Genomic DNA, 24,183 nt, shown 5'->3' on the forward strand with positions numbered 1-24,183 from the left:
AAACTTTTATCAAATTACGCCAAGCAGTGGAGTGTTTCGCACACACTGACTCATAGTAATGTTCAATAACAGTAATCGCCAATTAGAGGATTTACAGACAGCACAATGTCTGTGTTTATTCAAACAATTTATGACGGCGTGCTAAAAAGTAATGCTTCTGAATTTTATATGTGAAACACTTAAAGATTTTTTAATAAAACAAAAGTTATTAACATTCTATCTCTTTATTCTTCATGCCCACATTTTTATATCTCAACGTACTCACAAATTCCTCCCAACGCAACGACAAACCAGATTATTGATACCGTCACTGTAGAATATTTGACTTCGTTGACAGAGCTACAACCTCACCTCTGCTTGCACCGCATCATCACTATCAAAGTATAGTCCTCGAAGACGTTCTTTAAGTTTAGGAAACAGATGAAAAATGGATACGGCCAACTCGTGTCAGCATGGAGGATGGTCGATGACAGTGTCATTATGGCGACGGGTTGTTTCAGGTGTCTCAGCACTCGTGTGTAGTCTGGCCTTGTCAGCCCGAAGGAGAAGCTATATGTGTGAGCGAACTCTTAAAATCCCATATACGATTACAGCACGCCGTTTTCCACGCACCGACATAGTTGTTACGCACCGCCATGTTTCACCACAGCATTCGGAGCCCTCTAGTGGCAGAGGACTGCAAATATTTAGACATGAAGAATAACTATGTAGAATGGTAATAACGCTTATTTTCTTTAAAAAAAGCTTTATGAGTTTTCACATAATAATTTCGTAGGAATTACTGTCCACCACGCCGTCGTATTACTTTTATTTTAAATTTTTACTCATAACTTTACTTCATGAGTCACCCAGTCCAAGTTGGCATGTTCCAATTTCACTGTAGGACACTCGGAAGAACAACGTGAACGACATTTGTTGACGTACCGATGTTACGCGCAGCATATAAGTGAAATTAGGGATTGGTTGTAACACATTCATCGCGCCGGCCAGTGTGGCCGAGCGGTTCTAGGCGCTTCAGTCTGGAACCCCGCGACCGCTACGGTCGCAGGTTCGAATCCTCCTTCGGGCATGGAGGTGGGTGATGTCCTTCGGTTAGTTAGATTTTTCTAGGGGACTGATGACCTCAGATAGTGCTCAGAGCCATGTGAACCAATCATCGTGATACCTAGGGAGAGTTGTTAAACTTTACTTCTTTTGATATTTTATTTGTTAAAGTCTAAGGAGTTATAAAACTATTTAGCCAGTGATATCCTCAACGGGACGATGCTCTTCTTGTCATTTTATTTAAAGAAGAGATAATGGAAATCCCAAAAAAAATAAACACACTGTATCTAACTTCCAGAATGAAATTTTCACTCTGCAGCGGAGTGTGTGCTCATATGAAACTCCCTAGCCCTTCCTTGAGCTCTCCAACAGTACCTTCAAAGGCGAGCTTCACTGAATTTGTTAAATTTAAACGTAAATATCATGTTCCGACAGAAGGTGATTGAAACCTTCTCACCTTCACAGCATTAAAGAACGAAACCAAAAAATAAACGGTACGGCATGACATTGTAACTATTCCTTAGAGTCCATTGCCTTGACGAGATTTAAATTTTGGTTGCTGAAACCTTCGTGAGGCACAGCAAAACAGAAAGTGTATTTCTTCGTAACGCAAATTTCTAAACGAATATCATGACGTGCTCGGGACCATTGCCTTCCGCAAGTGCTCTGCCGACTGAGCTAGCCAAGCAGAGCTTGCGACATCTCCTCACAGGTTTTCTTCTGCCAGTACCTCGTCTCCTACCTTCCAAACTTGACAAAAAGAGTCCTGCTATTTGCTTTATGTGGTCATTCCGCTTAAGGTGGCACCAGATAGATACACCCAGATATTTTAGGGTAGATACTGTTTTCAGCAATCCAATACCGATACAATATCAAGAACTTATAGTGGTAAATTATATTCGAGGTCACAGTTTTCTTTTCATCAGTTTCCTGCAGACGAAACGCTACCAGTAAAGTTTCATAACTATCTATATTCGCCCCTAACTAAAAGATATTATTGTCACTTACTTTATAGGAGTAACTACCTTCGCGACGTACACTGTCGACACTGTCTTCAGATAATCTGTTCCTCAACACACAGTATTCATACCTGAAGGTATGGCTCCACTAAACTTCAGCAGTACATGAGACACGAATTTTATAGTTGTAGTACAAAAATACGAACCGCCACAATATGTTAGGGATGAGAAAAACCGGCAGGTTAAAACCGATGTCGATATCATAGTTCTGAAAAAACGATATTTTTCCGTATTTGTTTTTTTCCTGTGATAGCAGGAACTTTTCTCCATTTTTTACTAATAGCTGAATAAAAAATCGGCCTATGAATTTGCCTTAGCAGCAGTGCTATGATGTTTGGTTCTATAATTAAACTTTTTTTGTAATGAGTAATATTTAATTGCAAAATATCCATTGCTTTGAAATGTTGGGATGATATAGAAAATGGGGAACACGATCAGTGCTACTTCAGTAACCATGGCGACAGAAACTAGGAAGAAAGACGTTACATACGGATTGGTACAACATTGCTGAACCAATTCTATGTGGTGTGGCCTATTAGACGGTAAGCATGTATGTTCTGATGTATACAGTACCTCCTCACTGTCTTCCTCAGACATCAGTCGAATTAGAGAATGGCACCATGCAAAACACTCTCTCACCACCTATGCAGCTTTCGGAAGTCCCACCAACCTTATTTTACTTTCCCCACTTTGTCCTCCACCTGAGTTACTTCCATACTGAAATACAGCCAGCTCACTTTACACAGGATAGGAAGAAAGAGAACATGATCTGACAGTTTTATCATCAACACCAAAAACAGGTATCTACCACTGCCAGAGTTAAGTGGAGAAGAGCTTTAGGTAGAACGAGGAGCAGGAAATGTGCAGCACACTTCAACCGAGGGTAAGAAGCCTAGGAATACACAAAGTATTAGGAACAAGGAAGTGCTGCTGCTAGGTAGTAGCCTTGGGCGAGGTGTAGGCCCTCAGTTACAGGAAAGTTTAGGGGCAACGTACCAGGCCACAAGTATCTTCAAGCCAAATGCAGAGCTAAGTCATGTGATAGAGGACCTAGGGTTTTAATGTAATGACTTTACAAAAGAGGTAATGATAGTGGGTGGGGTGGGAAACAGTTTGGACAGGGGTGAATCATATGACATAGGTGGTGACTTGGACAAGATAGCTTCCCTAACTCATAGCACCAGCGTACACTTTGTTGAGCTGTTCCAGCGTCATGATCGACCACACCTTGCTGGAGCTGTGAGGCGAGTGAATGTGGGCTTAGGGATGGCTCTGAGGACAGCCAACGTTGCTCCTGTTTCTCTGGTGCCCATCGGGACTACCAACAGATGGGGTTTCACTAGGCATAGCCTACACCTAAACAGGACTGGGAAGGGGAGATTGGTAGAGCTGATTCATGACAGTATAGGGAGTGGATCTCGGGACACACATGGTCAAATACTTGTTGTCATAGGTAGGAAAAGTAGTTTTTTTAGGATAAATCCAGACAACAGGTTCCCCTGCCTAAAGAGTATCTCCAGCACCTTAAAAATACTGAAACAATCACTCACAAGACAGATTTTAACACCTCAAATATCACATATACCAGATGTCACAAAGAAAAACAAACCATTGCAAAAAGTAACATGGAACATTTCACAGACTTAACAATCCTCCTTGAAAACATGCAATAAAAAAAAAATACAACACAACTATTAGAAGTTGAGCTCCAATCTTTGAACTGAAAAGTAGTTTGTATTATGGAGCACTGGTGTAGAGACATAGAAATCCAACATGTAGTATTATCATTGTATGAAAAAGCAAACTCTTACTGCAGAAGTATTTCAAGGGGTTGAGTATCATGCATTTCTATCAGAAAAGGAATACAGTTCAAATCAAGACATGGCCACAGTACAGTAAGTGAAGACAAACACCTTGAAATATCAGCTATTGAATTAACAGGGTTTGATATCACCAAGAAGTTAATCATGTTGTGTGTGTACAGATCAGCCGGCCGGAGTGGCCGAGCCGTTCTAGGCGCTTCAGTCTGGAACCACGCGACCGCTACGGTCGCAGGTTCGAATCCTGCCTCGGGCATGGATGTGTGTGATGTCCTTAGGTTAGTTAGGTTTTAGTAGTTCTAAGTTCTAGGGGACTGATGACCTCAGATGTTAAGTCCTATAGTGCTCAGAGCCATTTTTTTGTGTACAGATCTCCCAATGGTAGCGTGGACACTTTTTCAATAAGTTAACAGAAGTTCTAGATAAAATCTCAAGTACAAAGGTCAACGTAATTCTGTATGGGTACATTAACATCAACACTAATATCAAAAGAGAATCCAGCAGCACCTGCATAAATATTCTTCAAAGTTTTGACATGTCCCTATTGGTCAATAGTGCAACAACTTCATCAGTAATTGACCATGTGGCCACAAATATGGACAGGGAAAAATGTGATGTAGCTGTAAAAGATCTCGGACTATCAGACCATCTCTGTCAAATAACAACAGTATAATCATGGATCGAATCATTCCCTAAACTAGAAGTCTACAAAAGACATCTATCAGAAATCAAAATAAAAGATTTTCCCAAAGAACTAGAAAAACAAGTGTATAAGGAAACCAATGTGAATATGAAATTCTCTAAATTCTCCATGTTGTTTAAACTGAAATTTGAAAAGGCATTTCCAAAAGTATGCATATCTGTATCAACATCTCATAAAAACAGATCGATAGCAGCAGGTATTAAGAAGTCCCCCTAAACACTTAAACACCTCAGTTCCATGAAAAAGATTCACAATGATACCGAATTCTTAAATTTATATCATAGATACAAAAAGATCTATAGGAAGGTGCTGATTGCCGCAAAAAAGTCATTTAATGAAAAAATAATATATAATGCAGAGAATAAAAGAAAAGCATTCTGGGATATTATTAAAAAAAAGAAATGGGGAGAAGCAAACAAATGCAGAATAACATACTGCTAAAGGAGATGAGTAAGGTAATAAATGATCCACAACACATAGCAAACTATGTAAACGAGCATCTTTCAAGTATTGCAGAGAAGTTATAGCAAAAGGTTCCCCAAACAAATACAACACCTGTAAATAATGTTCCACTAAATACAATGATGCTACTTCCAATCACTGACAATGAAGTCAATAAAACTGTTCAAAAACTAAAAAATGAAGAGTCAGTAGGCTTAGATAAATTACCAATGTGTGTAGTGAAACAATGCATAGGGATTATACAAGGTCCCTTAACAAATACAATAAATGAATCCTTCTTATCAGGGACATTTCCAGAGCAGTTAAAACAGGCAAGAGTTGTACCTTTGTTTAAGAGAGGTAATGCTGAAGATATAAAAAATTACCGGCCTATTTCCCTGCTGTCACCATTCTCAAAAATAACAGAAGCTCTTATGAAAGACAGATTAATGAATTACCTGAATAAATACAAACTTTTAAGTGACTCGCTGTTTGGTTTCCAAAGTGGCAAAAATATGGAGTCAGCCATAGTAGAATTCACAAAAGTTGTTCTTGATGCTCTTGATAAAGATGAGTGTGTTACAGGCATATTTTTGGATCTTTCTAAGGAGTTTAATACAGTCGACTGCAAGATTCTATTAAATAATTTAGATGCATTAGGAATAAGAGGGGTAGCTAATGAATGGTTTCGATTATACCTAAGAGATAGGGTACAAGGAATAGAGATAACACATACATCTAATATATCTAAATATTTAGTAAAACACTTATCAGAACCAAAATACATTAATATAGGGGTTCTGCAAGGGGGCCGGCCAGTGTGGCCAAACGGTTCTAGGTGCTTTAGTCTGGAACCGCGCGATTGTCCTTAGGTTGGTTAGATTTGAGTGGTTCTGAGTTCTAGGGGACTGATGACCTCAGATGTTAGGTCCCATAGTGCTCAGAGCCATTTGAACAATTTTTTCTGCAAGGTAGCATATTAGGACCAATACTGTTCCTTATACACACAATGATTTTCCCAGTAGTGTTACTCATGGCGAAAAATTTCTCTTCGCTGATGACAGCAAATTATAGTCACTGAAAAAACAAGAGAATTCCTTGCGGAGAAAGTAAATGAAACTCTCAACAAAGTTTATGATTAGTCAATAAGCAATAAAGTGACATTGAACATAATGGAAACTAGTGCCACGAATTTCAGTTTGAAGAGGAAAAATGACAATGTTAAATTAAATGTAGATGGCACCTCTATAGACTGTGTAACAAATGCAGATTTTCTAGGAATGAATATTGATTCTCAATTGAAGTGGTGTGAACACACAAAGGTACTAACAAACAGAATGTCATTAGCATGTCATACTCTTAGAATCCTATCATCAGTGTGTAACATGCAGTGTCTTTTTGTTACATATTATTCATATTTATACTCATTTCTTAGCTATTGCATTCTTTTTTGGGGAACAAATGCACAAAATATAAACACAGCTTTCAAACTCCAGAAAAGATCCATAAGAATAATAACCAAAAATAACAGTCGAGCTCACTGTAAAGATCTGTACAAAGCACTGCAAAACACTGGGGATTTTAAGTCCTCCATGTGAATACATTTACCAGTCAGTTGTACACATCAAAAGTAACATTGTTAATTACTGCACAAACAGCTCTGTCCATGAGCATGCAACAAGAGATAGACTCAACTTACGTTTACCAAGAAAAAATAAACATGAAACTCAAAACAGCATTACTTAGCTCAAACAGAGTAGGAGTTTGATAAAAAAATGTTATACAAATAAATAATAATAATAATGATAATAAATTATCCAGTATTCCACATAACCCTTCCCTTTATGTTTCTTTTCCTTCTTTTTTCCTTTCTGGAAATATTTAGCGCCAAGCTATGCATAGCACTATACTAACACCTCTTCCTCTTTCTAAGCTCAACATCTCACTCATTATGGAGGGATGCTGGCTCAGTTTTTCAGCATAGCAAATGGGAAGTTGCGGTACTGAAAATGGCCGATAGATCACTAGTGTGTGTGTGTGTGTGTGTGTGTGTGTGTGTGTAGTGAGTGAAGTGTTATGAAACAATGTGTGTATAGTGTGTGCAGTGACTGATAGTGAGAAATAAGTGAACAGTGTGCCTTTAACTTATTTAATAAGTTATTTGTAAAAAAAAGTATTATATACCAGGAGTAAATCTAATGATTGTCTAACTAGAAGTCTGTAAAGAAATGTGTATATGAATTAGCTTATTTTAAATTGATCTAAATTTGTAAACACTTTGACATGTCCTATATCCCTGTAAAACGAGATCCATGGATGAATAAAGCTGCTAGTACTACTACTACTACTACTACATTCAGGAAGACGATGTATTGTTTCCTTCGGTAGCACAGGTCACCGAATGTGGTTGAGGGGAAGCTGTTTTACAATCGGTGTGCAGTACTTATCTTCACACATCGATTCTGTGTGGTAAATGAAGCAAGTATGCCAGTCACACCTTCACAGAATTTACATCGCAGACACGCCGCTGTGTAATTCGTGTGATGTTGTGACACAGACAAGTACCACCTGGTGTGCAGATTGGCAAGAGGTGTCTGGTTCTTGGTGCAACAGATGTTGTTCCTAATTCGCTGTACGTCTCCTCATCAGATTCCACTCAACAGTTCCTCTTTATGGACCCGGGATACTTCCCAGAAGTGAAGAAGAGCTCTGTGAAGTAAATTTCTGGACACAAAGGTCACTACCGGTTTGCTGATGACAAAATAAGTATCCTTCATTTTTGGCACTTCCTTAATGAACACCACTTTGCAGTTGCCTGCAATCCAAAATACATACATTTTTTCTCCAATTTCCTTTGCAATGTCGTCGTTAACCCACGCCAGATTTGGGTATTCCTATCATGAAGAATTGATCCCCGCCTCTTTCACACTTAAAACCTATATATTCTCTGGTCATCGGTACGTTCTGCTCAGGCAAACTGTATGTTGATAGTCACAATGGGCCTGATGTCTTGTTGAGACCTCCTCCTAACGACGCCGGTTTCCTGGTACTCTCGGTGGTATTAATGATAAAAAAATTTAAAAAAGAAAGATAAGAAAAATAAATACATAAAGAAGTTCATTGTACCTCTACTCCACATTCCCTGCGCTTTCTTTGCTACTGGAGTATGGGAAGGGGACAAGGTGGCCAGACCTCTGGTTGCGACCCCTGCCCACTTTGCCCCCACCCCCTTCCTTTGGACGCCAGGAAGGTCCCTTTAACAAAATAGTAAAGCAGCCGCTCACTATAAGTGGAAATATTGGTTCGTGTCTCAGTCTGGCAAAAAGACAAAAATAAAAGATGGTAGAGCATTTAACGAAATCGAATGCTGAATGAAATTTCGTTAAAGAATAATAAATTTTGCTTTTAAGTTAATTTTCTTTACCTTTACCTTACTTTCTTTGCGTGCGAACTTTGTTGTAGAACCTCACTCTTATTTACGTGTGGTAATAAAAAAATCACTTTCAAAAGAATTACGTACATTTAAAAATTACGTGAACTCATATTAACTGATTGAGAATATTTAGTTGAGAATTAAATCCTTTATATCATTCGGCCTTGGCACACATTTTCTAAATGCAGTGGATTTTTTTTTGTTAAATAATTACTGAATTCTATCCCGGCGTTAACTATGGAACACAAGATTATCTCTATTAGCAGAAAATGGTTAATTATTGCCAAGCCGACATTTAATTATCACTGATCAAACCTACTTCGCTATACATTTAAGCTATTTGAAAGAACCAAAATTGTTAAATTTCAATGTTAACTAACATTAACTATCCGTCTACGAATGCACAAATGTATTATTAGGTTAAAAATTCTTCAGTCTCAGGATCACTGTAAAAGAAGAACAATTTCTTAATCCACTGTTAATTTTTATCTATCTGTTCCCGATTTACGGGTTTGGTTGATTTTTTCTTTAGCGGAACAATTTTTTAAATGTGCCGCCGCTGCAAATCGATCGGTCGCGGCACAGCCCAGCAACACCGCTAAAAATGCTGAAAATTCTTTAAAGAAATAATATAGATGACATGGGCAAGCTAATTTACATTAATAATACACACTTTTGATAAATTCTGATATATTTAGATCAACAATAATTGAACTCACATTAATTTGTAGCGCCTCCTCTAATGGCGGCTAAATCTAGACAGAGACAAATGACATCTACCCTTTCATGAATCGCTTCAACACAGCTTCTTCTCGCGTTCGCCTCTACATAGAGAAGACCAAAGAATACGCTGTACATGGCTCTTTTATACTCCTGCTGACTGTTAACATTTCTTTGTAATTTGACAATATTATTCTCCTCTGGCTAAATTTCACATCTTTGTTATCGCATATACTGACACATTTTACAATCACATAATAAATATAGAAAAATTACTATCCTAAATACAGAAAGAATATTACTACAAAAAATATTACGATAATAACAAATGTCTTTTACACAAAATTCAATAATATTTTTGTTAAATAATTACAGTATATACAGATTGCTCAGAGCGGCGTATATGGTACAAATAAATTTTATTTTATTAATATCGTGAGTTTGCCAGGGAACGTTACATTGCCCCCTGGCAGCATTTGGCAAAGAGTTTCTATACTTTGACACAATGGTGCCAGTAACGTTCTTTACAATTCTGCATTTTTTATGGGATGGCTCTTTTAATTAGTCCCAGGGTTATATATGTTCACGGCTCCCCCATTTGGGCGAAGACAGACAGGAAACCTGGGCAAAACTGTGCCGGAGCCCAGCCATCCCAGTTGGTTCATGATTAATATTGTCTCCTTAACAGTCATTCATTTGAATTAATTTAGCAGTTTGTCACCAACGGTTACATAATATCACAGTCACAGGATCACTTTTCATAATGTTTCCACTACCTACGTGCTACAAATTCATCTCTTGCACTTGTTAGTGTTCATTTTCTCTTATCAGTTTACGGACATACATAATAAATGTTCAATGTTTATCAAAATGGAGTCATTGACATGTTATGCAGTTTATGTAAATATTTTGGAAAATGACAATAATGCTGTAGTCGGTGAGCGGTGCGGAGTGATTGTTGAGCGGTGCATGGCGCGGCGCGACGGCTCCGTGTAGGTCACCGCCCCCGGTGTTGACAGCTACGGCGCGGAGGGGCGTGGCTGTCTGGTCTGCTACGGGCTGCTGCGGCCGCTGCATGGCTGATGTAGCCGGATGCGCGTTGTATATCAGCTCGCCCGTGTGACATCTTCTTGCAGTGCTCCAGCAAACATGCAACAAGTTCACAAACAGTGTACTATCCTTATGGGCATTTTTCCTGCTGTGGGAAAAAACGCACACAGTTATTGGCAGTTATTATTCAGTAGGCCTTCACTAGTCTGGTTTGCACAATGTTTCGTTGTCACAGTAACACGTTTTATGGGCACACAATATCTTTTACCATGTCATGACTTGTCATTAGTCACACGCAAGTTTTCACCTTAGGACAAAATGTATCTCTGTAGTCAATGCGCTTTTCTGGCGTCCCTTGACACACAAAGAGTTTAAGTTTGACACTAACTTGGTCCACCGTCCGTTATCGGCTCACTGTTCGTGTCGTGCTAGTTCCTAGTACACTTGCACACACGGCGATGATACAGTTTTTTATTACTTATACACAACAACTTCGTGACGTATTGCTGCAGGTTTAACAGTCACTGTCTGTCTCTGCCACACAATACTGCACTTTTGTTTAAGTTCCTTTATTTTTATTTACAATGTCCGTTGTGCAATTTTTGTAACAGCACATTCGTAACTCTTTACCAAGGTGTGTGATATTTGCGTACATGGTAACAAATATTAAAATTTCGTATTAGTTTGCCCAAAAATCATCTATATTCGTGTTCGAGTATATTTTATTTGTGCATTCCAGCCGGATTCAGGCATATTGCTCAATAACTCCTTTGAAATCATGTCACACTTTACTATCAAGGTCCTACGTAACTACAGTGTAGTCTCTGTAGGCTAAAATTGACTTGGACTGTATCTGGCTAGCTCTTTTTTTTTTTTTTTTTTTTAAGTTTGCCTCCCATGGTGCCCTCGGGTCACTACTGGGTGCATTATTCTCCCTGATAACATTGGTTAGATAATAAAGTTCTCAGGGGCTCATATTACTGATATTATTCTAGGTTCGAATCTGTCAATCTGACAGCTACACATATATACATATATACACATATAATAGAAAAGATTGTACAAGAAATATTTCAAGTTTTGACACACATATAGAAAATTATGCAGTACTCTAACTAATCATTACTAAAATGTTTCTCTTGACTGAACTCTGTCACAGCTTAACACTACAAATAATTGCACTAATCAGATTATCTGTGCAGACATTTAGAGCATGTTTTAGATAACACAAATTAAAAGAGTACACGACACAAATATTCATAAACACATGAGAAAGTCAATCACATTCTTATAACTAAACACTTCTACACTAGTACATTATCTCTACAGATCACACATCATTAATGTTCATTATTTACAAAAGAATGGTGTCCACATAGGACTATTAGTCTTTTACTGTATGAATATTTTTACATCCTTACGCAGATACAGTCCCCGTACTCTCCCTGAGTGGGGATCTGCTAAGAGATAGCTACACTCATGTGGCACACTTACTACTCTAAAAGGTCCATTGTACACCAACTGCCACTTGCTATTCTGTTTCAAGGATGCCGAGGACTTAGGATGATTGCGTAAGAGTACCAAGTCCCCAACACTAAATTTTTGATTATTCGTCACATGTCGATTATATTTTTCTTTCCTGTTCTGAGCGCACCTGGTAAGGTTGCACCCTGATTTTCTTATCTTCTCTTCCTTAGGCTCAGGAATGACTGGGACCATAGGCAAAGGTGCCAGCCACTCATTCAGAGTCTATTATTATTCATTATAATCTCGTTTGGTGGATACCCCGTAGAAGCATGCGGGGTTGCGTTGTGAATTTCCACAAACTTAGGTATCAGATCTGGCCATCTTGTGTGACTGAAGTGGCCGATGAGGCACTATAGGATGCAGTTCAAACCTTGTGGACTTATTTTGAAACTTAGCTTTTTGGCACAGAGGACAAGTCCTGATAATGGTGCGAGTCTGCTGGCTTATTCCCTTAAAGTAACAGAATCTGGATAAAATCCTTATTGTTTTGCCTATCCCAGCGTGACCCCATGCTACATGCGTGTGCCACACTACAGCTGGGATAGCCTGTTGCGGTATACACACGACTCCATGGTCATTTGACACACCTGTTTTATAATACAGAATATTATCTACTATTTTGAAATTCTGAACACTTTTAAGATTGGTTCCTTCTTTAATTTTGCTAATGATATCTCGCCAAATCGGATCAGTTTCCTGCAATATAGACATATTCTTACACATATGTAAAAAATCCCTCCTATGTACCTTATCTTGTACTAAGAGTATTCGATATTCCTCCGATTGTTCCAAAATCTTTGACATTGAGGATTGCCCTAGTGGAAACCTCGACAAGGCGTCAGCTACAACATTATCTTGTCCTTTTAGGTACATAGTCTTAATTTTATATTCCTGCAATGCTAACCTCCATCTTAGCAAGCGGGTATGGTATAATTTGCAAGACATTAAATAGCTCAGAGCCTGGTGGTCACTGAATACTTTGACTTCTTTACCATAGATGTAATAATTGAATTTCTTTACCGCCCAAACCACTGCAAGAGCCTCTAATTCGGTAGCGGAATATGCTCTCTCACAGCTGTTTAGTGTGCGGCTGGCAAATCCGATTACATTGATTGTTGTGGGGTCGTTGCTCCTGTCCCACTGAAATAAACAAGCGCCCAGACCGTATGAACACGAATCTGTCGCTATGCAAAAATCTTTTGTCATGTCTGGGTGTCGCAATATGTTTGCATTCACCAAGGCGTTTTTGATAGCGTCAAATGCGCGTTGACATTCTTCTGTCCACACCCAGTGCGCATTTTTACGCAACAGGCTCAATAAAGATTCGTTATTCATTAATTGGTTTGGAACAAACCGTCTAAAAAAGGATGCAAGACCTATAAACGCTTTGAGTTGCCTCTTAGTTCTCGGACTAGGAAACCCACGAATTGCGTAAAGTTTTTTGCTGTCAGGTTTGATGCCTTGCGGTGTTATTATGTGACCTAGAAATTAAATCTGATTACGTCCAGATTTGGATTTCTCAAGATTCGCTGTTACCCCCGCTTGCTTAAACCTTTCTAAGACTCTACCCAGTAGTTCTACGTGCTCCTCCCAGGTGGCAGTGGCAATCACCAGATCGTCTACATACACTGTTACCCTTTGCAGCAAATCCGGACCTAAAACCGCGTCGAGGGCTGTTATGAAAACTCCTGCACTTACATTTAAGCCGAAAGGTAGTACCCTAAATTGGTAGCTCCTTCCCCCAAATATAAATGCAGTATATTTCCTCGACTCGGGTGTGAGCAGGATTTGCCAGAATGAACTTCTCATATCAATATATGTCAAATATTGCACTCCATGGAATTTTTGAATTTGCTCATCAAAGTTTTCCGGATGAGTCCTGACAGGTACAATAATTTCGTTTATGTCTCTCGCATCTAATACTAACCGTACCTGTCCGTCTGCTTTTGCTACCGCTACCAAAGGACTACTATAAGGGGACAAAGACGGTTCTATTATTCCCCACTCGATCAGTTTTCTTATTTCTTTAGCTACTACTTCCTTTTTGGACCAAGGAATGGAGTATGAGGCTCGACAGTAGGTTTTGTGAGGTTTCACCTCGATATTGTACTGATATCCCTTAACAATTCCTGGTCGTTCTGAAAATACATTTGCATAATCAGATAATACTGTACCAAATCCTGCTGTTGCATTGAATTCAAATTTTCGGACTGTGATACTTTGTTCACAAGTGCGTCTACATTTGCTTTTAATTGATCACTTTGTACGTCTGGATAATAGAGATTTTGTCCTATAGAATGATTGTCTAAATGTAGTAACCACTGATTCCTACATTTTATGTTAATAGTATTACAATTAGGCACAGGTACCTCTTCAGATCTGAGCATGGACAATTCTATCCTTCTACCAGCGTTCATCAAACTTAATTTTCCCCGAGAAAGGTCGATTACTGCGTCCCTTTCTCTCAAAAAATCTACCCCCAAAATGCAGGCTACCTTTAAACCCTTTACTACCAGGAATGAGCACGCTATGGCTTCTTCCCCTATATACATCTCTACCCGCACTTGGAGTTTAATTATTTGTCGCTGTGCACTTATGGCTCCAGTGACTTTACAATTATTCACGGGAAAAGTCAGCATACGCTTTTCTTTCCCCAGTACTCTGAATAAGTCCATACCCATGACACTGACAGTAGCACCTGTATCTATGATTGCTTGCACATCAATATTGTTAATTTTGATCTCTATTATCGCTTGTACTTTGTCTTTGTGCTCCTTTATGCACGTGGATGGTTCAGTTATCAATTCATGTCCCATCTGTACCCCGTCATTATACCTGAGGATACAGATTCCCAATGTTTTGTTCGGTGTCGGGCTGCTCTCACTCCAAACCTCAGCCGACGATGGAGAGCGTATCTCGGCTGAATCTAGTTTGTTGGATTATTGCTGGTGGATGGGTGTGGCTGCTCTGTGTCACTGACCTCCACTATGTGTAAGTTGTGTTGCGTCGGCCGCCACGGTTGCGCAATTGGCGCATTTTGTGGTGGCGGTCGGTTATTGTCATATCTTTCACTGCTTTGCCGGTCCGGACTGGGCCTCTAGTTCTGTGGCCAAGTTCGGTTTGCATCATTGTAAGTATTAGTGTTCCACGGCCCCCTGGCATTTTTCCATCTACTATTGCTTGGTGGGCCTGTTTCATATCGGTCATCAGACCTCCTTTTCCGGTCATTATTCACCGGCGGACTATTGCCGTTCCGGTCCCTACCTCTATTCCCGTTTTGTACGTAATCTTGTCTCCTATTGTTACCTCCGCCGTTTCCATTACTTGGTGGAGGCGTGTTATTTCGACCATTTCTGTAACCGTTTCCGTTACTTCTAGCCTGTTCAGTGGCTGCCTTAACATCCTCCTGAATCAGGTCAATTGAGTCCAGAACAGACAAGAAATGTTCCATATCGTTTTCGGGCACGTGTATAAGTTTTTCCTTTACATGTATCGGCAAGTGTGATTTCAAAAGTCTGATCAAATCCCGGGATGAAATCTGCTCGTCCCAATAACGGGTCTTATTAATGTACTTCTCAAAATATTTTCGCAAATTGCCTAATCGTGGAGAATACGGCTCTGGATTATATACCTCCTTCCGTAATCTCTCCTGAATACATGTTGACCAATATTTGGCCAAGAATGCCTTTTCAAATTGCTCATATGTATCGCAACTGTCAGCTGCTTCGGTTGCCCATAATGCAGCATCTCCCTGTATGTAAGACATAACGAACTGTATTTTCTGTGTATGACTCCAAACGCTGGGCAAAATGTTTCTAAATCCGTTGATAAACACTACAGGGTGAACAGATTTCTTCTCCGTTGTAAAGATCTGAAACTGTCGGTTTCTAATCAGGCTTTCTTCAATCACTACTTTGGAATGACATTTATTTGTTTCGCTTACATTGGTTGCCTGTTCTGTCTCGCAGTCGCAATTTTTTACTGCTGTATTTATATGCCTATCATTGTTGGACCTGGCTGGCCTGACACACGCCTGCGCGTCGCCGTGCAGCAAGCTGTTTTCTAGCTCGGCAAGACGACGGTTGACATTCCGCTGTCACAGCGGAATGTCAGTGTGCACCGCCTTTTTAAGGTCCTTTATTTCCGCGTTGGAGCCCGCGTCTTTGGCTTCAATCGCGGCGTGCACTTGTTCGGACACTTTGTGCTCCGCTGCCACAGCGGAATGTCAGTGTGCACCGCCTTTTTAAGGTCCTTTATTTCCGCGTTGGAAATGCTGTATTTATATGCCTATCATTGTTGGACCTGGCTGGCCTGACACACGCCTGCGCGTCGCCGTGCAGCAAGCTGTTTTCTAGCTCGGCAAGACGACGGTTGACATTCCGCTGTCACAGCGGAATGTCAGTGTGCACCGCCTTTTTAAGGTCCTTTATTTCCGCGTTGGAGCCCGCGTCTTTGGCTTCAATCGCGGCGTGCACTTGTTCGGACACTTTGTGCTCCGCTGCCACAGCGGAATGTCAGTGTGCACCGCCTTTTTAAGGTCCTTTATTTCCGCGTTGGAGCCCGCGTCTTTGGCTTCAATCGCGGCGTGCACTTGTTCGGACACTTTGTGCTCCGCTGCCACAGCGGAATGTCAGTGTGCACCGCCTTTTTAAGGTCCTTTATTTCCGCGTTGGAGCCCGCGTCTTTGGCTTCAATCGCGGCGTGCACTTGTTCGGACACTTTGTGCTCAATTACTTGATTTGTGTCAATCTCTAATTGTTCCACCCTGTTGGTCAGTACACTGATTTCCTCTACGATACTGGCGTTAGCCACTTGGATACTATCTACTCTTTCGCTTAGTTCTTTCACCGCTTTGGGTATGGTTTCATAGTTTTGCTTCATACTAACAATCTCATTTTGCATAGCTTCTAAAGATTGCATTATCTGCAAGTCTCTCTCATGCAGGCGTCGGTCACGCTCTGCTTGTTGAGATGCAAATTCAGCTACCAATCTCTGGTCACGCTTTGCTTGTTCAGCATCACGTTCTCTTTCACGCTCTGCTTGTTTAGCATCACGTTCACTATCGCGTTCTGCTTGCATACATGCAAATTCAGCTACCAATCTCTGGTCACGCTTTGCTTGTTCAGCATCACGTTCTCTTTCACGCTCTGCTTGTTTAGCATCACGTTCACTATCGCGTTCTGCTTGCATACATGCAAATTCAGCTACCAATCTCTGGTCACGCTTTGCTTGTTCAGCATCACGTTCTCTTTCACGCTCTGCTTGCATACGTACAAATTCAGCTTGGAAATTGAGCATGCGCTCGAACATAACTCTTAATGCTTGCACTTCTGACACCTCACCACTCTCTGGTCCGTGTCCAGTGCTTGCGGGTGGCACAGTATCAGGGGGCAATGTATTTCCGCTATCAACTGAATCACTGGGTGGCAGTGGCAACATTTCTTGCCCTTCTGCCCCCAGATTCTCACATCGTACTTCCTGAACTACGTCACTAACACTACTTTGTGTCCCACTTTCTAACTCGGTATCACTACTTACTGACTGTTGTTCATTATCCATGTTGATATCCTTCTGACTACGCAATCTAACCATAGTAAACAAAAGAAATAAAATCTGAACTAAATATCCTAACACTCAGGTTTCACTGACATAATCACACAAGAAATGGTCATTTGTTGAAACACACTTACTATACTACAATGACTAACTACTCAAATGTCCTGTTATTTTAAAACAAAGCACTAACAACAAGCACACCACTAATGATCCGAGAACACTGCACTGAGGCTACTTTACTACCCACAAGACAACTACACTGTAGCTTTACCTTTTGGTGATCTATCTTGGGTGCAGCTGCCCCCTGATATTGTGGTAGGTAATTAATTTTTCAATATAATGCGCTCTCTTCTTCAGCTTGCCTCTGGGTATATAGTGTTCTCATGCAAAAAATCATATACAGGTATTACCACACAATATTGGTTATGCAATACATACAATACATGGAAAAATTATTAAATGTTCTCCAACAAAGTTCGACTATAATAATTCCCTAGTTATCTCATGGGCATTTAGTGGCCACTGCATATTCGTGCCCCACGTTGGGCGCCAATTTAACGAAATCGAATGCCGAATGAAATTTCGTTAAAGAATAATAAATTTTGCTTTTAAGTTAATTTTCTTTACCTTTACCTTACTTTCTTTGCGTGCGAACTTTGTTGTAGAACCTCACTCTTATTTACGAGTGGTAATAAAAAAATCACTTTCAAAAGAATTACGTACATTTAAAAATTACGTGAACTCATATTAACTGATTAAGAATATTTAGTTGAGAATTAAATCCTTTATATCATTCGGCCTTGGCACACATTTTCTAAATGCAGTGGATTTTTTTGTTAAAATATTTACTGAATTCTCTCCCAGCGTTAGCTTTAGAACACAAGATTATCTCTATTAGCAGAAAATGGTTAATTATTGCCAAGCCGACATTTAATTATCACTGATCAAACCTACTTCACTATACATTTAAGCTATTTGAAAGAACCAAAATTGTTAAATTTCAATGTTAACTAACATTAACTATCCGTCTACGAATGCACAAATGTATTATTAGGTTAAAAATTCTTCAGTCTCAGGATCACTGTAAAAGAAGAACAATTTCTTAATCCACTGTTAATTTTTATCTATCTGTTCCCGATTTACGGGTTTGGTTGATTTTTTCTTTAGCGGAACAATTTTTTAAATGTGCCGCCGCTGCAAATCGATCGGTCGCGGCACAGCCCAGCAACACCGCTAAAAATGCTGAAAATTCTTTAAAGAAATAATATAGATGACATGGGCAAGCTAATTTACATTAATAATACACACTTTTGATAAATTCTGATATATTTAGATCAAACAATAATTGAACTCACATTAATTTGTAGCGCCTCCTCTAATGGCGGCTAAATCTAGACAGAGACAAATGACATCTTCCCTTTCATGAATCGCTTCAACACAGCTTCTTCTCGCGTTCGCCTCTACATAGAGAAGACCAAAGAATACGCTGTACATGGCTCTTTTATACTCCTGCTAACTGTTAACATTTCTTTGTAATTTGACAATATTATTCTCCTCTGGCTAAATTTCACATCTTTGTTATCGCAGATACTGACACATTTTACAATCACATAATAAATATAGAAAAATTACTATCCTAAATACAGAAAGAATATTACTACAAAAAATATTACGATAATAACAAATGTCTTTTACACAAAATTCAATAATATTTTTGTTAAATAATTACAGTATATACAGATTGCTCAGAGCGGCGTATATGGTACAAATAAATTTTATTTTATTAATATCGTGAGTTTGCCAGGGAACGTTACATTGCCCCCTGGCAGCATTTGGCAAAGAGTTTCTATACTTTGACACAATGGTGCCAGTAACGTTCTTTACAATTCTGCATTTTTTATGGGATGGCTCTTTTAATTAGTCCCAGGGTTATATATGTTCATGGCTCCCCCATTTGGGCGAAGGCAGACAGGAAACCTGGGCAAAACTGTGCCGGAGCCCAGCCATCCCAGTTGGTTCATGATTAATATTGTCTCCTTAACAGTCATTCATTTGAATTAATTTAGCAACTCAACAGTTCCTCTTTATGGACCCGAGATACTTCCCAGAAGTGAAGAAGAGCTCTGTGAAGTAAATTTCTGGACACAAAGGTCACTACCGGTTTGCTGATGACAAAATAAGTATCCTTCATTTTTGGCACTTCCTTAATGAACACCACTTTGCATTTGCCTGCAATCCAAAATACATACATTTTTTCTCCAATTTCCTTTGCAATGTCGTCGTTAACCCACGCCAGATTTGGGTATTCCTATCATGAAGAATTGATCCCCGCCTCTTTCACACTTAAAACCTATATATTCTCTGGTCATCGGTACGTTCTGCTCAGGCAAACTGTATGTTGATAGTCACAATGGGCCTGATGTCTTGTTGAGACCTCCTCCTAACGACGCCGGTTTCCTGGTACTCTCGGTGGTATTAATGATAAAAAAATTTAAAAAAGAAAGATAAGAAAAATAAATACATAAAGAAGTTCATTGTACCTCTACTCCACATTCCCTGCGCTTTCTTTGCTACTGGAGTATGGGAAGGGGACAAGGTGGCCAGACCTCTGGTTGCGACCCCTGCCCACTTTGCCCCCACCCCCTTCCTTTGGACGCCAGGAAGGTCCCTTTAACAAAATAGTAAAGCAGCCGCTCACTATAAGTGGAAATATTGGTTCGTGTCTCAGTCTGGCAAAAAGACAAAAATAAAAGATGGTAGAGCACTAGACTGTGAAAGGCAAAGGTCCTACGTTCGAGTCTCGCTCCTGCACACACTTTTAATCTGCTAGGAAGTTTCATATGAGTCCACACTCCAATGCAGAGTGAAAATTTTAATATGGAAATATTAAATTATTTCAGGTATTAAATAAATGTGTGTTGAACCATTTGAATATCGGGTTCTGAGAACCATAACTAGAAGTAGTCAGATTCCATTAGACACACTGAGGTTTACTTAGTTCTGGACAGCCATTATGTTGGACATAATCAACACCATGTGTTACAATTTAAAGAAAAAGAAAATCCTCACTACACAAACACCATACATGTTTTAATAGTTTAACTGCATGACCCTCCCCCCTCTATGACGCTTGGATGAGGCTTCCGTGGCTCAGCGAAAGAGATAGCTGTACCATAGCTGCAACCAGAACAGAGGGGTATCTGTTGATAGGCCAGACAAACGTGTGGTTCCTGAAGATGGGCAGCAACCTTTTCAGTAGTTGCACGGACAACCATCTCCATGTTCGACTGACATTACCTTGTAACATCAACCTAAATGACCTTGCTGTGCTAATACTGTGAATGGCTGAAACAAGGGGAAACTACAGACGTGCTTTTTCCTAGGGCATGCAGCTCTACTGTAGTGTTAAATGATGATGCCCAAGACAGTAGTACAAGTTTGTGTGTCAACTAACTACGCAGATGAGGAGGAGATGGAGGAAATGTATGATGGGATAAAAGAAATTATTCAGATAATTAAGAGGGCCGAAAATGTAATAGTCATGGGGGACAGGAATACGATAGTAGGGAAAGGAAGAGGAGGAAAAGTAGTAGGTGAATATGGACTGGGGGAAAGGAATGAAAGAGGAAGCCGCCTGGTAGAATTTTGCACAGAGCAGAATTTAATCATAGCTAACACTTGGTTGAAGAATCATAAGAGAAGGTTGTACACGTGGAAGAGACCTTGAGACACCAGACGGTTTCAGATTGATTATATAATAGTTAGACAGATATTTAGTGCCCAGATTTTAGGCTGTAAGACATTTTCAGGAGCAGATGTGGACTCTGACCACAATTTATTGTTTATGAACTGCATATTAAAACTGAAGAAACTGCTATATGACAGGAATTTAACGATATGGGACCTGGATAAACTGAAATAGGAACAGTTCACAAGAATAGGAGGAAGGAATGTAGTAAAAGATGAATGGGTAGCTTTGAGAGATGAAATAGTGAAGGCAGCAGAGGATCATATAGATACAAAGATGAGACTTAGTAGAAATACTTGGCTAGTAGAAATATTTGGGTAACACAAGAGATACTGAATCAATGGATGGAGAAAACACAAAAACGTAATAACTGAAGCTGGCAAAAAGGAATACAAACGTTTAAAAAATGAGATCGACAGGAAGTGCAAAATGTCAAAGCAAGAATATCTAGAGGGCAAACGTAATAAGGTAGAAGCATATATCACTAGGGGTGTGATAGATGCTGCCTACAGGAAAATTAAAGAGACCTTTGTAGAAAAGAGAACCATCTGTACGAATATCAAGACCTCAGATGGAAAACCAGTTCTAAGTAAACAAGTGAAAGCAGGAAGGTGGAAGGAGTATGCAGAGGGGTCACAGAGGGGAGATGTACTTGAAGGCAATATTATGGAAATGGAAGAGAACGTAGAGTAAGGTGAGAAGGAAGATACGATACGATACTGGAAGACTTAAGTCGAAACCAGGCCCTCTGAGTAGACGACATTTCGTTAGAGCTACTGATAGTATATGGAGAGCCAACCATGACAAAACGTTTAGATCTGATGAGGATGTATGCGACAGGCAAAATAACTTGGTACTTCAAGAAGGATACAATAATCCCTTTTCCAAAGAAAGCAGGTGCTGACAGTTGTAAAAATTACCAGACTACCAGGTTAATGAGTCACAGATACAAATTACTAACATTTAATCCTATACAGAAGAACGGAAAAGCTGATAGAAGCTGACATCGGGGAAGATAAGCTAGGATTCCAAAGAAATACGGGAACACGAGAGTCAGTACCGACCCTACAACTTCTCATAAAAGATAGGTTAAGGAAAGGTAAATCTACGTTCATAGCATTTGTAGACTTATAGGCAGCATTTGGCAATGTTGACTGGAAAACTTTCTTTCAAATTACGGAGCGAAATGCTATTTATAATCTGTACAGATATCACATGGTAGGTCTAAGAGTCGAGGAGCACGATAAGGAAGAAGTGGTTGAGAAAGGAGTGAAATGGGGTTGTAGCCTGTCCCCGAATTGAGCAAGCAGTAAAGGAAACAAGAGAAAAATTTGTAATAGGAATTAAAGTCCAGGTAGAATATATAAAATCACTGAAGTTTGCCGGCGACATTGTAATTCTGTGGGAGACAGCAATGGAATTGGAAGTGCAGTTGAACCGAGTGGACATTATCTGGAAAGGAGGATAAAAGATGAACATCAACTAAAGCAAAACGAGGATAATAAAATGTAGTCTAATTAAATCAGGTGATGTTGAGGGAATTAGATTAGCGTATGAGACACTTAAAGCAGTAAATGAGTTTAGCTCCTCGGGAAGCAAAATAACTGATGATAGTCGAAATAGGGCAGATGGAAAGTGAAGACTAGTAATGGCAAGAAAAGCGTTTCTGAAGAAGGGAAATTTTATTACATCGAGTATAGATTTAAGTGACAGGAAGTCCTTTCGGTAAGTATTTTTATGGGGTGTAGCCATGTATGGAAGTGAAACATGGTCGATAAACGATTCAGACAAGAAGAGACATTTGTGGCATAATCTGACTAAAAAGAGGTATCGGTAGGTAGGACACATTTTGAGGCATCAAGGGATCACCAGTTTAGTACTGGGTGAAGCAGATTCGAGGGATGTGGACTGCAGTAGTTCCACAGAGATTAAGAGGCTTGCACAGGACAAAGTAGCGTGGACACCTACATCAAATCCGTCTTTGGAGTGAAGACCGCAACAAGAAAAATAGCGTGATATCATCATTTAGTTGCAAGAGAAATATATGTTTCATTTCAGTTAACAGCCTCTAACTTTCAATGTCATTTAAATTTGTATAACAGCAGTTAATATCCAAATAAAACATCTAAGTAAATATTTATAATTTTATCTATACTTTCAATCTTCAAATAATGTGTGCCTTGGTCCCCCCTATAAATAATTTCTTAATGGACGGTCAACGGATAGTCCAAATTCTGTAAATACGAGAGTCCTGTGTACAATCTCTTTCCCTAACGCCGTTCATATTAATGCTGATGTTCACTGTCTCTTCTCAATCAAAGTAGAGCTGATAACAATTAAGTATACTCAGCCTCAGAAAATTAAATGTGTACTAGTTTTTGTGAAGATGGCTGGACCTTTCTCATACTTTAGATGTCTTCATTCTTCTGTCCCTGTACATTGAATCAATACCAAATTTTACAGTCTTGAAAATTCTTTCTTGCTCACTTCTTTCTCGCTATCTTTTTGCTAGCAATCATCCTCTCTTGCACTTCCACTTCTTCGTTGATATCATTAAGACCTGTATCTGTTCTTACAACACAGCATTTTACTGCAACAGTATGAAAATAGTAGCTTTTTGTAAACTTTTGCGCAGCTTTTTGTCGTAGCATAGTCAAATTGCTTTCTCCTGCTCATTACTGTAAGTCTCTTCCCTAAACAAAATCGGACTTTCACTGTAAAGAAATGCGTCCCTTTCCGGGAACTGATCGCTCTTCACACTTTTTACTGAAAAAAAACACGTCTTGTCTGTTCGTCATTACATTACCGAGTAGTATCATCGACAGCCTCCTTTCATTTGTTGCTTCCTCCTTAAATGAATTTTGCATAGATAAAGCTTTTCATACCAGGCCAAAACGCTTTCTATACATGTAGATTGCATACTCTGCAAGTTACTTGAAACATAACAACACGTAAAATACATCATATTTCGTTTACACTTAAACAGAGGCTAACAAAACAAATAATAGCATACAAATTATATACGAGGGTTGTTTTTTAAATAAGGGCCGTTTTTATTTTTTAAAAAAGATACAAATACTTTTGTAATAAAACTTTTATTTTCTGATTCTACACACTTTTAC

This window comes from Schistocerca nitens, chromosome 7 (genome assembly GCF_023898315.1).
Source record: "Schistocerca nitens isolate TAMUIC-IGC-003100 chromosome 7, iqSchNite1.1, whole genome shotgun sequence".
Lineage (NCBI taxonomy): Eukaryota > Metazoa > Arthropoda > Insecta > Orthoptera > Acrididae > Schistocerca > Schistocerca nitens.